Source organism: Neopsephotus bourkii, unplaced genomic scaffold, assembly GCF_033783945.1.
Source record: "Neopsephotus bourkii isolate Nb327-2 ecotype Australia unplaced genomic scaffold, CSIRO-AGI_Nbou_v1 NB_1279, whole genome shotgun sequence".
NCBI lineage: Eukaryota > Metazoa > Chordata > Aves > Psittaciformes > Psittacidae > Neopsephotus > Neopsephotus bourkii.
This window is the reverse complement of record NW_026901764.1, coordinates 3,422,413-3,435,537: the sequence shown is the minus strand read 5'-3', so window position 1 is coordinate 3,435,537 and position 13,125 is coordinate 3,422,413. Positions and strand designations below refer to the sequence as shown.

At 42.0% G+C, this 13,125-nt stretch overlaps 1 long non-coding RNA gene across 1 annotated transcript in view; it reads left to right on the top strand.

Annotated features, from left to right (window-relative positions):
- Positions 1-5,727, top strand: part of LOC133218653 (uncharacterized) — a 38,003-nt gene extending 32,276 nt beyond the window's left edge. The window contains exon 3 of the long non-coding RNA XR_009727233.1: positions 4,827-5,727. This is a non-coding gene — a long non-coding RNA (uncharacterized LOC133218653). The remainder of the gene's footprint in view (positions 1-4,826) is intronic.
- The last annotated feature ends 7,398 nt before the right edge of the window (positions 5,728-13,125 follow it).

The following is a 13,125-nucleotide window of genomic DNA, read 5'->3' as shown; positions in this document are numbered from 1 at the left end:
TTTACAAGCTTTCCAACAAGGCTGAAGAAATACAGGAAACCACAATGACAGATCCACTTGAAAAGACCATTTCATGAGAGTTGAGAAAATACAAGATATTTTTTATCAGTGGTTGAAGATGTCTATTAGAAACATTGCTAATAATGCCGGAGTTCAGTAGAAGAAAAGGAGTGTTTCTCATGCACAGCTGGCAGACAGTTGTTCGTATCAATAGATATATATATTTTTCACCTGAAAGCCACTCTGTGCAATCCAGTTCTCTCAGAAATAGATGTAAGGTTACAAATTTTGGGCATGTTCTTCAAATAAGCCATTTTTTATTCTCTTTAAATATTCATTTATAAAAAGGAGTTCTGCTAAGACAAATTTATTTGTTTTTGTGAGGGTTTTTTTGACTGTGCAAGTATCAATAAATGTGTAAGAAGTCTGGGTGAACATCATTGAGTGTTGATCAGTACAAGAAAAAAACTCTTGTTCTGAATTTGTTGGGCTTGAAAAATTCTTCTGGTTTTGCCAGAAATAAGAGGTAGGATGAGGAAGGAAGCCTTTCTAGAAGTATGTTAGTAGCCGTAAGCCGGAACCAGAAAGTGCAGAGGCACACAGAATTGAACAGGGAAAAAAAGAAGGGCAAGAAATTCTTTGCAGACTTCAAAGAAACAAATACAAGATAAAATAAACCCCTTGGCTTGAGGTTAGGGTAAGGATTTGGTGCTGTTACTCTTCATTGTTCAAAATTTTAGGGCAGATTTTTATCCCCAGAAGTTCTTTTTCTTCCCTAGGACAAATTCAGAGAGCAGATTTTAAGAACTCCTACTAAGAGTGATTTTGAGAGAACTTCTGACTGATATGTTCAAAGGGAGAAGAGTTAGCCCCACAATACGTTGTGTTTGAAATACACAATCAGCCATAGGAGCAGTGTTTGCCTGCGCTATGCCCCTCTGTGTGTCATATTTGTTACATCTTCCACTAGTTTGAAGGAGGACTCTCTACAGCTAGCTGAAAGGCAGATGGAGCAAAGAGGTGGCTGGTCTCTTCTCCCATGTAACAAGTGACAGCACAAGAGGCAACATCCTCAAGCTGCCCCAAGGGAGGTTCAGACTGAATATTAGAAAAAATTATTCAATGAAAGGGTAGTCAGGCATTGGAACAGGCTGCTTAGGGAAGTGGTGGAATCACTGTCCCTAGAAGTCTTCAGAAACTGTGTAGACAAGGCCCTTAGTGACATGGTTTAGTGGTGGACTTGACAGTCCTGGGGTAACAGCTAGATTTAATGATCTTAAAGGTTTTTTTCCAACCTGATTCTATGAGTTTATGAATTTTTATTATTCGGTCAAGTTGTGCTTCTCTTCTGAGAAGTGATAATTTAGTATGTATCATCTTTGTATTGTAAACTTGCTTGTATTTTCTGTCAGTGACATTTCTACTACTCATTAATTCCATAGGAACTGTTCAGAGGTATTCAGTGCCATTTTGTGCAACTTCCACAGAACTGTACACAAAGTTACACAAGTGTTTGCCTTAGATTGCTTGGTTGTTGCTGAGAGCACAGCATACAGGTGCCAAGGCACTTGACTGACACGTTTCTGACGTGACGTGGTGTGCTGGGAATTGTAAATCAGAAATGGTGTGTGAAGAGGCTTCACAGTGATGTATGAAAGGACTTGGCTGGACAGTCTTGTACATATGTGCCCATCACCTAACCAGATGGCTGGTTAGAATTGCCTCAGCAGAAACTGCCTCTGTTGAGCTCCAATTTTTTCTGCTCCAGAGACCTCCCTGTCCATACCTCTCACTATTCTTCCAGCTGCACCAGAAACTTAAAACTCTTCTCTGCCCCTTTCCCGCATTCGTTTTCCCGCAACCTTCTCATCATCGTGGGCCAGGAGGGAGTGAAGTACACTGTGTTACTCCTTCAGCCTTGGGCTCAGAGCCAGTTCAGACCATTTTTGCACATACTGAGACTGGGCAGTACAGGAGTTCTGGGCAAGCAAAATCATCTCCCTTCCATTATTAGACAAAGTTCTGGGTCAGAAAACCTGGCAATATGGTAGTCCAGTGCAGAGATGTAAACAGTGTCTTTTTCTGTCCCACAAACTATTATTATGGGTTGAGATGGGAAAGAAATTTGTCAGAGTGATTCTCAGATCCCAAGCTCAGTTTCCAAAGCAAGCAAAATAAAATAAAATAAGCACAATTTATGTGTAAATCAGTAAGATACAAACAGTGTGGAATCTCAAGTGCAATACTAGTGGAACTGCCAAATTGTAGTTAGTGAGGTATTGCTGTATATCTGAGCATGTGGATTTTAGGTTGCTTCTGGAAAATGCTCATTGTCAACTATGCTATTCTGTTTTCATGCTTTCCTGAGTCCTCTGCTTAGTCTACTTTAGTCTCATGTGCAGAAGTTTCCTTGACTGCTGCCTGCAGGTGATAACAGTATCACATAAAAACAATATATGGGCAGTGATGCCTAACCCAAGTATGATTTTTGGGGGTAAAGCTTTGTGTAGAACAAGTTTTTGCTGCAAATGAAGACATATGGGCCCACACTCTCCAAGCTATTACCTGGCTTTTTCAAGAGGCTTTTTTTTTGCTGGATTCCACAGCACAGTTTCTAGTACATTCAACACCAAGAGCTATTAATTTAATAGGATTGAGATTATTTCCTATAATACACTGCTCCACTGCTTCCTTGTAGAAAACCCATTGTGGGGTTTCTTTAGGTTACATGCAGTCCTTGGGATTTTGTAATTTTATTGGAAGATGCCTACAATTACCAACTAACTTCAGGCTTCATTAGCTCATTAGCTTGTCTTGTAACTCTGCCTGCCCTTTAGAGTTTCATCTTTTCTCCAAAAGTTGTGCAGAGTGTCATTTTGTACTTATTTCAATTTTGTGTGTACTTGGTGTGAATTCTTCTTGGGTTTGAATCTAGTTTAAATAACTATGCCTATAGAACCTGTATAAAATACTGTACTGGCACCAGTGTAAATAGAACTGAAATGGCTAGCAGGCCACAGCATAATAAATCAGAATGATTAGTCATCCTCTTGGGATACAGATGAGTCAGTTCAGGTCAAGACACTTCTTCTGGGAAAACTAGATAGCTGGTAAATGTATTACCAGCTGACTGTCAAAGTCCCTGTGCCATACCAGGAAATATCCTTGACTTAGGCACCCTTCCCTTCCTGCAATGACAGAAGCAAGCCAACTGCCTAACAACTCATTCTCATTTGCAAGAGAGCATTCTCATTGGCAAGCCAAGCAAATTGTTTCTCCCTGATATTCTTTGTATTTGTGGGCTAACAACAAAGTTTTTTATTAGATGAAATACTATCTGCAACGTAACATGCAGCCGTTTTTAATTCTACTGGACCAGAGGCATTGTTACCTCACAATCATTTCAAATGTATTTCTTTAATAATATTTTACCCTCTCCTCAAATGAGTTCCAGATTTTAATTTCAGAATAAAGCAGGAGCATTTTCTTTCACCACATTCTACCATGATGAGCAGAATTAAAGCCTGTGCTTCCACCTGAGTAAAGATTACAGAATTAACTCAACTGAATGTGAAACAAACAAACAAAAATCATCTGTTCTCATCAGTATCTCTTCCTTTTCATACTGTTAGTCAAGGGGAGACTTGAAATGCCATGTTGGGGCTGAGCACTAATGCCTCAAAGTAAAGATGTTTCTTAATCCAAGCTGGAAGCATCCACAGCTCCTTTTTATTTTGATAGTCAAGAGCTGATCAGCAGATCCACAGGACCCGTTGCCTATTTATTTTGTTTTTATAAGTAACTGCTCTCCAAATAAAGCATAAACTTCTATCTTAGCCTTTTTCATAACATCTTACTTTATTTGTCTCTAGATATGCCACAAACAGGGATGGCCTTGGTTATTTGTTCATGGCCTCACCAGGGGTGAGTTTACTAGGAATCCTGTTAGTTCCCTCTTCTCCCTCCATTCCATCTGCCTGTGCCTATTAGCACTTCTCAGTACAGCGTGTCAGCCAGGACCTGTCGAACATCATGGCTGGGCCCAGGTCTGATCTAATAATTTGCTTCTGTCATTCCTGCCGCTAGCTTTCAGCTGTAACCTCATTCCAGTGTGCTCTCTTTAACCTGTGTGTACCTGTGTGTCAGAGGTGCAGTACCATCCAGAGATCTGGGACGAACAGAGCTGATGGGAGTGGAACTGTCTGGAAATGTTCCAGTGATGCCAAGGTCTACAAACACAGATCTCTTGAGGCTGAAATGGTTGGAATTACAGGCATTTTTGCTGAATTGCTGCAGCTTTGATGAAGACTATAATCTAGCATCTGGCATATGGCTATCTTGGGAACATGATCTCAATGCCTTTTGGAGCCTCAGGTCTCAGGCTGACTGATAATGGCCTGCCCTGCATCAGGAGATTTCGGGAACTCAGCAGAGGAGCAGCCCATCTAGGGAATGTGCTCTGGAAGGCGAGTTCCTTGGTTTCGATGCTTTTTCCAGTGTTGGGGCTGTAGATCTCAGAGATTTCAGGTACTCAGTCTCACACGTGTGAATATATTATTTGGCAAAGCTCTCTACAGTACCAAAACAAGGAACTGGACATGTTTCTATTGCCTACAGTGTGTAACCTACTTTGCATTTACCTCTTCAGATTCCACCAGGACAGACAGTTATATAACGAGTAATTGTGACTTCACATTTGACCAGTGAATATATATATTTCAGAACTTGTGTTCTGTGACCCATACTAGTCTAAAGTTTGCTTTTAAATGAAGGGCTCATTTACCAACACAATGTGAATGATGCACCTGTCCTCTCTTACAGTGAAGGAATTGCAGTGGAAGACATGTATCTGACATTCATCAGATGGCCTTTCATGATACATCTGAGGATTTTGCAATGTGTGGACAACATGCAGACACAGCACAAATCATTAAATGACTTGGGTAGATCAAGTCTGTACATGCCAGAGGTGCTCAGGTAATAAATAACTTTGAGCAAACAGATACAATTATCTACAATGCAATATATTTGTATACATAGCCCCTCATTGCTGTTTTGGTCACTTATCTACCATGGCCAGAACAGCAATTTCTAAACCTACGAAAAGCTGGAATTAGTTTTGAAAGAGAAAAAAGGCTTTGTCAGGAAAGAGATTGATTATTCCACTTTGGTAGACATCATGAAATGTTTGATATTGCTGGGTTGGGTATGTGTGGCTCTTAGGTTTTGCTGAGTGACCTTTTGTAGCTCAATAATTAGAGAGCTTTGTGATGGGCACTTTACAAACCTTAAGATAAGTGTGTTGTGTATAAGGCTCTGTTTCCTAAGCTGGACGGGATTCCAAGCTTTCAGACAGATAAATCATGTATATGGCTTCTGGAAGATTCAGAAGTTAAACTGTTCGTCTCCTGGTGATAAGGCTCAGTTAAGTATCCCCTAAAACTCTTAAAATATAGGTCTCAGTCCTACAGTATAAGGCTCATTGATTCATTGGCTTCAGCTAAAGATTTACTTGAAAACAAGTGTCCATAACACATGGCAGGATTAAAACATTATCTTTTTTTTTTTTATTGTTTTGTTTTGTTTCTGTGAAGCTTTTACCTGAGAGTAAGGAAAACTGGTGTTACAGCCATATGGATACTGGGCTCAATGGTATAAAATTCCTAGTGGTCTACAGAAATTGAATCTGACTGGTACTTTTGTCTGACAGAACAGATCTAGTTACCACCTACCTTACTGGGTTGTGGGTTTTTTTCTATTGCTGCAGTTGTAAATGGCACTTGAGAAATAACAGGCAGTAATGCCAGTGTCACAGAGTATATATCTGAAATTGGAATACTGCCTTGGTCCTGTGGATTTTAATTTGTAATATGGATCTTAACTCTATAAAAAATCCAGGTAGAAGTATTCTTCTGGCTTCACATACCTCTTTTGGACTCATTTATTGAGAACAGAACTGCTCTATTAGAAGCCCTTTCCACAGAGGACTCTGTAGGATTAGGACTGTAAGCAAGCTGTGACAGAAATGCCAGCTGTGATATAGGATTGCATGTCAATGCTGTGGGAAGATGGAGGAAGGGAGAAAGAGCCTAGTTCCAGCACAGCATTTCTCATTCATAGATTTTGAGGACTCCAGTGTTGTTTTACAATGATATCCCAAGGTTACTCAGCACATGAGTGACACAGCTGGGAATGAAGTCCAGGTGTCCTGCGCCCCAGTCCACTGCTCCATCCACCCTCCCTCCAAAGAAGCAGTGTTTGCAAAGAGCTGTAGGAAATGCCCAATTTGCCTGTGTTTCACCCCAGGAATGGAATGCTAGGTCAGCAATATTTACTTTATCTTGATCCCCCCTAATTTTTACTTTTTAAGAGCTGTTTCTGTGACAGAGCCTCTTTCAAATTCAAAACATGTTGCTAGTAGAGCTTGGAAAATTTCTTGCAAGTTATTGATGCTTGTAAAATGGTGATTCCCAGACTTTGCCTGTGAAGCTTGGAAAATGGTGATGGAAGGAAGCGATTTCCTAGCAGTGTGTCAGCTGTGGTCCTGTGCGGCACCCTGGTTCCACCGATAACTGGATTTGGGAGTGGAGCATGGTTGGTCCTGCCTTCACCCTGTGTTGGATTTCACCTCATTGCCCTTGTTCTGAAGGTAATGGGTTTAGAGATACAAACTTGTGTGTTTCTTGGTCTGGAGCTAAACAGATTGCTGCTCTTAAAAGCCCCACCACCCACTGCTGCAAATCTATTAAACATCTCCAGTTAACCATACAACCTCCTGCTTCAGCAGCTGAGCGTGTAAATTCCTGTGACCAAATAGCTGCACAGTTAACTGCTTTCACATGTGCTCCCACCATGCCCATCTCAAAAGGCGAAATCCTAGCCTGGCTTTGCCCCATGGGTAGCTGGCCAGTGACCAGGACATGGCTGTTCTGAGGGTCGGATCGAGCACTCAGGAGTCATGAAGACTCCCTGGGAGTGGGGCAGAGGCAGTCCAGGTGATGATGGGACCTCTGGCTTGCCCTTGTCCTCCTCTTGCCCTGGCACTAAAGAGCCAGTGAGTGGCTACTGTGTGAAGCCAGACTTACTGCTGGGCTTCCCTTCCCTGGCCTGATTCTGCTGAAGCTGGGTGATAGGGTTCATGGTGGCTCCCCAGGCATTGCTTGGTGTGCCCTGGGGTGCTTCCTCTGCATGGAGGGGAAACTGCTTTTATTTTTTCCATCTCCCGGGTTGTGGAGAGGTCTTAGTTCCAAGTGAAACAATGCACAACTGGGCAGAAAGCACTGTGGCAGCTCGGAGGTGCAAGTAGTTTCCCCCAGCAGCCCCCTGCCCCGGCTGTTTGCTGTGTCCCTACTGCTCTCGGGCTGTGCTCTTTGTATCCATCCTTGATCATGACATGGAGGGGCATTGGGGCCCGCTGCCAGCCCAGCACCGAGGCCCAGCCTGGGGTGCCTGGGCAACAAGGTGCTGTAAGTAACCAGCCTTGTTAGAAACAAAAGGGCAGCGTTCCCCCCAGTCTGGAAGCAGGGGTCGGGGAGCCCTCTGTGAAAGGCAGCGGTTAATTTGAAACACAGCTGAAAATCCCGGCGGCGCTGGGAGCGTGTTTGCCTTGGCTGCTCCGAGCTCTGCGCTGCAGCACCGAACAGTCCCCTGGCCACTGGCCAGGCTGTAATATTTCCTTTCGCTGTTGTTCATAAAGGCATTCAGGAAAACAATTGAGTGCAATGAGGGCTTTCCCGTTCCGGCGGCGTGCGTGCCTCAGGCGAGCAGAGCCTGGCAGTGGGGACCCTGCCTGGCCTGGGGGCAGTCGTGGGGCCTGGGGGCAGCCGCGGGGCCTCTGGCCACGCTTTGAGGGAGCCATTGTTTGAAAGCTGTTTCTCCCACCCCTCAAGGCACTACGGGCTTCTCCCAGCAAACAAAAGGAAATGTCACAGCTGTATTTTGGTGTGGCGGTTATGGAGTGTGCAGTTTAAAAGGATTTTTTTCATGTAAGAGCTGTGGCTTTTAAAGTGCCCAGATAGCAGAGGCCACGCACCCCCAGCACACAGAGCTGCAGCCCCATGAAGATGGTGGTGTGTTTTTTCTCTGTGGGAGGAGGAATACACTGCAGTGCTACAAGGCACCTCGTAGCTGGGTCTGTCTGAGAGGCAGTGCTGAATGAATTGCTTTAAAATAAAAAAACCCCTCACTTCACACACTTAGTTATATGGGCATAAAGTCTGCACACGAAGCAGGCCTCAGGCTACCCAAGATGTCAGGTATGCAAAGGAAATCATATGGAACATAAACTAATAAGGACAGAAATGCTCAAATTACATGCCGTTTGCATTACCTGGGGCATGGCAGCAATAAACGTGAGCTCAAGGGAAACCTGGCAAGTCTCTCGCTCCTTGTACATGTACAACTACATCAGTTGTAATGGAGCCAGCCGGGTGCTGGGAATGCCCCTTCACGGCTCAGGGAAGCTCTGAGGCTGCCCAAGACCCTGCAGGATCCTGGCTTTTAGTATCCAGGACTTGCTGAAGTGTTAAAACACCACCAACTTAGGGAGACTGGCCTGACATCCGTATGTAAGTTTGGACAACCCTATCAAGGCCATGTTTATGCTTGTTAATGGCCCTGGTTTGTGGCTGGAGGGTAGCCCCTGGTGTACCTTAACAGGACAAATCTCAATGTACAGAAAGCACCTGGTAGCCTCGTGCTGATGGAGTTAATGCTAAGTGAGGTTGGCAAATCCTGGACAGATGACAGTATCAAAGAGCCTGATGTTTCACATCTGGGGTGAAACTGGTGGTCCAGGAATTGCACCAGGCCACAGCTTGCTGTTTTGCTTGCTCTTGGGAATGCTGGCCAGTTCACATGAATGCTTCAAGATGTTCAGGAGGAGATGTGTGATGTTCTACCTCTTTTTAAAGACAAGAAAGCTGAGAGCAACATGGTTTTCATCTACTGTAGTGTAGTCCAGACATGTCCTATGTCCTCTTGCCTGCTGACTCTAGCCGGAAACAGAAGTTCTTCTCCTGAACAAGTCAGCCATTCATGTTTTAGATGAAGAGAGAAGAAGGGGATTGTCTGCATCCCAGTCACCCTGCTTCTGCTAATTAAGGTGCTACCAGCCAAAGCTGTAGCTAGTTAAGGATAATCAGTGGTAGGAGGGAATTGTGTGGGGCAGAGGACTGGAGGGTTTTGTGATCACCTGTGTAAAGATAAATAAACATTTTGGTGTGTGAACACTACAGAGCATTTTTTATTACAATGACCTCACAGTTATGGGTTTGGTGTGTGTTTTTCATTTGGGCCTTGTTTAGACCCATACCTTTCAAAACAAACTTCACAAAGAACATCAGTTTCTCAGGTGGCAGAGTTCATGCAGTTCAGAGCCTCAGGTGAGCAAGATTAATTGTGTTTTAAAGCATGTGACTTTGTTAAGGAGAATGCTGCTGGGGAGTCACTGAGATTTTTATCCCAGTCTCTAGGATGAGCTGAGATAGGTCTGTCCTGAGATTCCTTGTAGATCCAAGCTTGTGGGCCAAATTAGACACAAACATGCTGTGACATGTTCCTGACATCAGGGTAGTCTCATGTGGGCCAGGACAGGCTCCTGGGGGGGTTCATTAACCCCTGCTAACGTTAAAGGGAGAAGTGCCTATGTTGATTCACTACAGCCAGGAAAGAAGCATTTGCCTGGGCTGGTATTAAAAACTGGATTCAGAAACCTTGGCTGAAGCATGTTTTCTGGCCTCCTTCTAGCTCCCCCCTATAGTAACTAGTGCCTGCTATCTTGCTCTAGGGAAGTAACTGCTTATTGGGTGAAGCCTTGCATGTGTTGAAGTGGCACTTTTATTGTTGTTGCGGCTCGAGCTCTTCAGTTTAGGGATCACATTTAAAAGTGGTTCCTTGTTCAGGGGGCAGGAATGCTAAAACAGTAACTTAGAATCATTCAGTGATGTCTCTTGTTAGAAGCCTGTTAGGATTGGGTTGTGTACAAATGATCCCTGTGAATAAGCTTTTTCTTTTGGGCTAATGCTCACCTGAAATCTAATGACAGAAATTTGTATTGAAGGGACCAAATGGAAGCACCTCTTTCAGGCAGGTACACTGGTGATGCAGGAAAGCATCAATTTTCCCAGTGTAGTTGGCAAGATCTTTGGCATATTACTGCCTAAATAATTTTTTACTTATTCTTTCTAAATGAATTCAATTTTTTTTTTGTTTGTTTGGGGTGTTTTGGGGTGTTTTTTTGTGGTCTGTTTTTTTTTTGACGTACACCCCAAATTCCTCTGGCCTTTTTAACATGAATAGTTGGGCGGTTCCCAGTGTCTGCAAAATAAGTATTGGTTGCTTTTTTCTTTAATGACAGTAATTGAATTACACTGTTTTGTGTTTCAAGACTATTCTGGCAAGGAAGTGGCTTGAAAATTTACCTGGAAAAGTTATCACCATATAGTCCCAAGAGCACATGCTGCGATTTTCAGGTGCATTTTTCTTCTTCCACTTCAGAGGCAAGTGGCAGGTATATGCTACCTTGAACCAAAAAAATGGCACAGTTCTTGTTGCTGTTCAGACCTGAGGGAGATGCACTACATGTTTCTCTTTTGGGCAGTGCAGTTGTATCTCACATCTATGAATACCCACAAGGAGTTTTAAAAAGCAGTCTCCCCTGGGTGTCACACATTATCATATTTGAAGAAACACTAAGCAGCTGTGTTTCAGTTACAGTGAGTTTATAATATTCCTTTATCTCTGTGAAGTCTTACGCTTTCCTAGAAGTTGTGGCAGCCTATGAAATTGACTTTGTTTTGGAGTTACAAAACCTGAATTCAACTTCTAGCACTTCTTGGAGCTTAACAGAGCACTAGGTTTGTGATTTTATTCACAAAGCTATGGATCATTGCAAATTGCTTCCTACTATTTGACAGCTTCCTTTTTAGAAATTTCAACACTGCAGATATCTGCCTTCAGCACTGTACGATTCTAATCACTGATATAATTTCATAACCCCCTTTAATTCAGCAAACATTCCAGATTATCAACATATGTGATTTGTACTTTGGGAGAGCACAATGCAGCAAAATCTTCTTATTATCAGGCTTTTGGGGTTTTGTAGCTGAAAGGTGCATATTGGGGTAATTTCTTAGATACAGTTTATAAATATATGTAACTATTCTGGGTTGTAGAGATGACATTCACTTCAATGAATGTAAGAAGTAAAGCTGCAGAGTTTAAAGCCAAATTCAGCAGGAAGAAAGAAAATTACTTCCATATATCTTCTGTATGTCATTAAATGGAAAATGAGATAATTCTTCCGTACATCTGAAAACTAAATAAAGAGGTCTATTCTCCTCTTGGTTTCTGTGGGTAAATTCAGTTAATTTTTGTGGCAGTTATGCACATTGATGGGAAAAAAGATGCCTCAAGTAGGATGATATGGTACACATATATTACTAAATAAAATGCTCATTTTACTTAGGATAATCGCCTTTGTTCCAGATACATGTATGCATTCTTCTTACAGCAAGTATTTCAGTTGTCAGGATGACTTGATACATTTGTTCTTTGATGTCAAATTCAGTTGCATCACTGTGGAATGGTTGCTACAGAAACCCCCAATGTATTGAGTTCATTCCTTTTTACTTAGAGAACCTGGATTTGATTTCTTTTTTGTAAAGAAGTTCATAAGAAAATGGGTGAAACCTCTAAAACTGCAGCTAGAAGAGTGGCAAAAAAACTCAGGTAGTGAGATCAGAGACAATAAGAAAAAAAGCAATTTAAAGTCCAACAAACAAAGTCTATCTCTTGATAAAATGCTCCCTGTTGTAATTGAAACCAGAGGTAAATTAGATCAATACCAAAATATTAAAGTGTGCCAAACCTGTTTTCTGTAGGCTTTGCTATAATTGGATTCTGATGCGAGAGATAGCTTAAGTAGGCAAAGTCTGTTGACTCAAGACCATGATTATTCATAGAAAAAGGGCTTCCTGCTAAGGTATACAGTACTTTTATCCGGTGTTTCTTGAGGAATTAATACGTTTCTATCCTTCCCTTCCATGCTGATGCATTTGAAGTCTGTATCTTGCCTACAGTAAATCTCTGTCTTACTTAACAAGAAACTATTTCACTATATAAGCGAGGCATATTGACAACAGATTTAACCCAGACAACTCAGCTTTATTCAATCAGAAGAATGCTGGCCTGGTTTCAGGTTTCTGGAATACAGGCACAAATGGACATGCCCCAAGTAGAATCCATTTGTTTTCCCATGAATGCACCTAGTAGGAGGTCAAATAAAAATAAATATTTTGGCTGTTCAGAACAAAATAGATTACTGGAGTATTTGTGATTCAGACTGGAAATGTGATTACAGCAAGCAGAGGTAGCTTCAAAAATATGTTCTGTTGAGAGTATAAAACAAGCATTGTTTTCTCTCTGTGTGTTTTAAACTGTGGTTATTCCTTGTCTTCAATAATCAGAATTATAAGAATACCTACATACATCTTAGTGCCCCTCACCTCTTTGTAGAAGTCATTCTGCTCAGGAGTCGAGGAAAAATAGCCATTTATGTAGCCTGTTAGTTTTGTGTTTTGTTTTTTTTCTTAAGGTAGGCATAACTTATGCAAAGAGGTAGTTTATGGACTTCCCCTGTGAGAATAAGAATAAATCAATTTAGATCCAGTATACTAGGGGCCTCAGATTCTCTGTGGAGTTCCACTAAACAATGGAATAAATTGTGTGGGGGAAATTTGTCCCTAATGTTTTTGGCTATTTGATTTTGTTGAGGTTTTGCTGGTATTAGATATTCACTGTAATTTATACTGCAGTGTAAAAAAAAAGTGCATATTTGCCTGCAGGGGAGTAAGTGCTCACTGAAACAACCCTTTGAACATAATAAAACCAAAATCCCCAGGTAATAAAAAAAATCCCCAGCTTTTATGAATAATGCATTTGTGGAGTAGGTATCCCCCCGCTCTGCTCCCCACTCAACCTGTTGCCAGAAATAAACTCTAGGTTGGGAACGGGTTCCTACATTGTGAATGTGTTCTCAGGCTATTTTTTTAAGGTCCTGGCCTAAAGACTGCAACACAACCAGACACTACATACTGGTAATTCTGATTTATTTGTTTGTTTGCT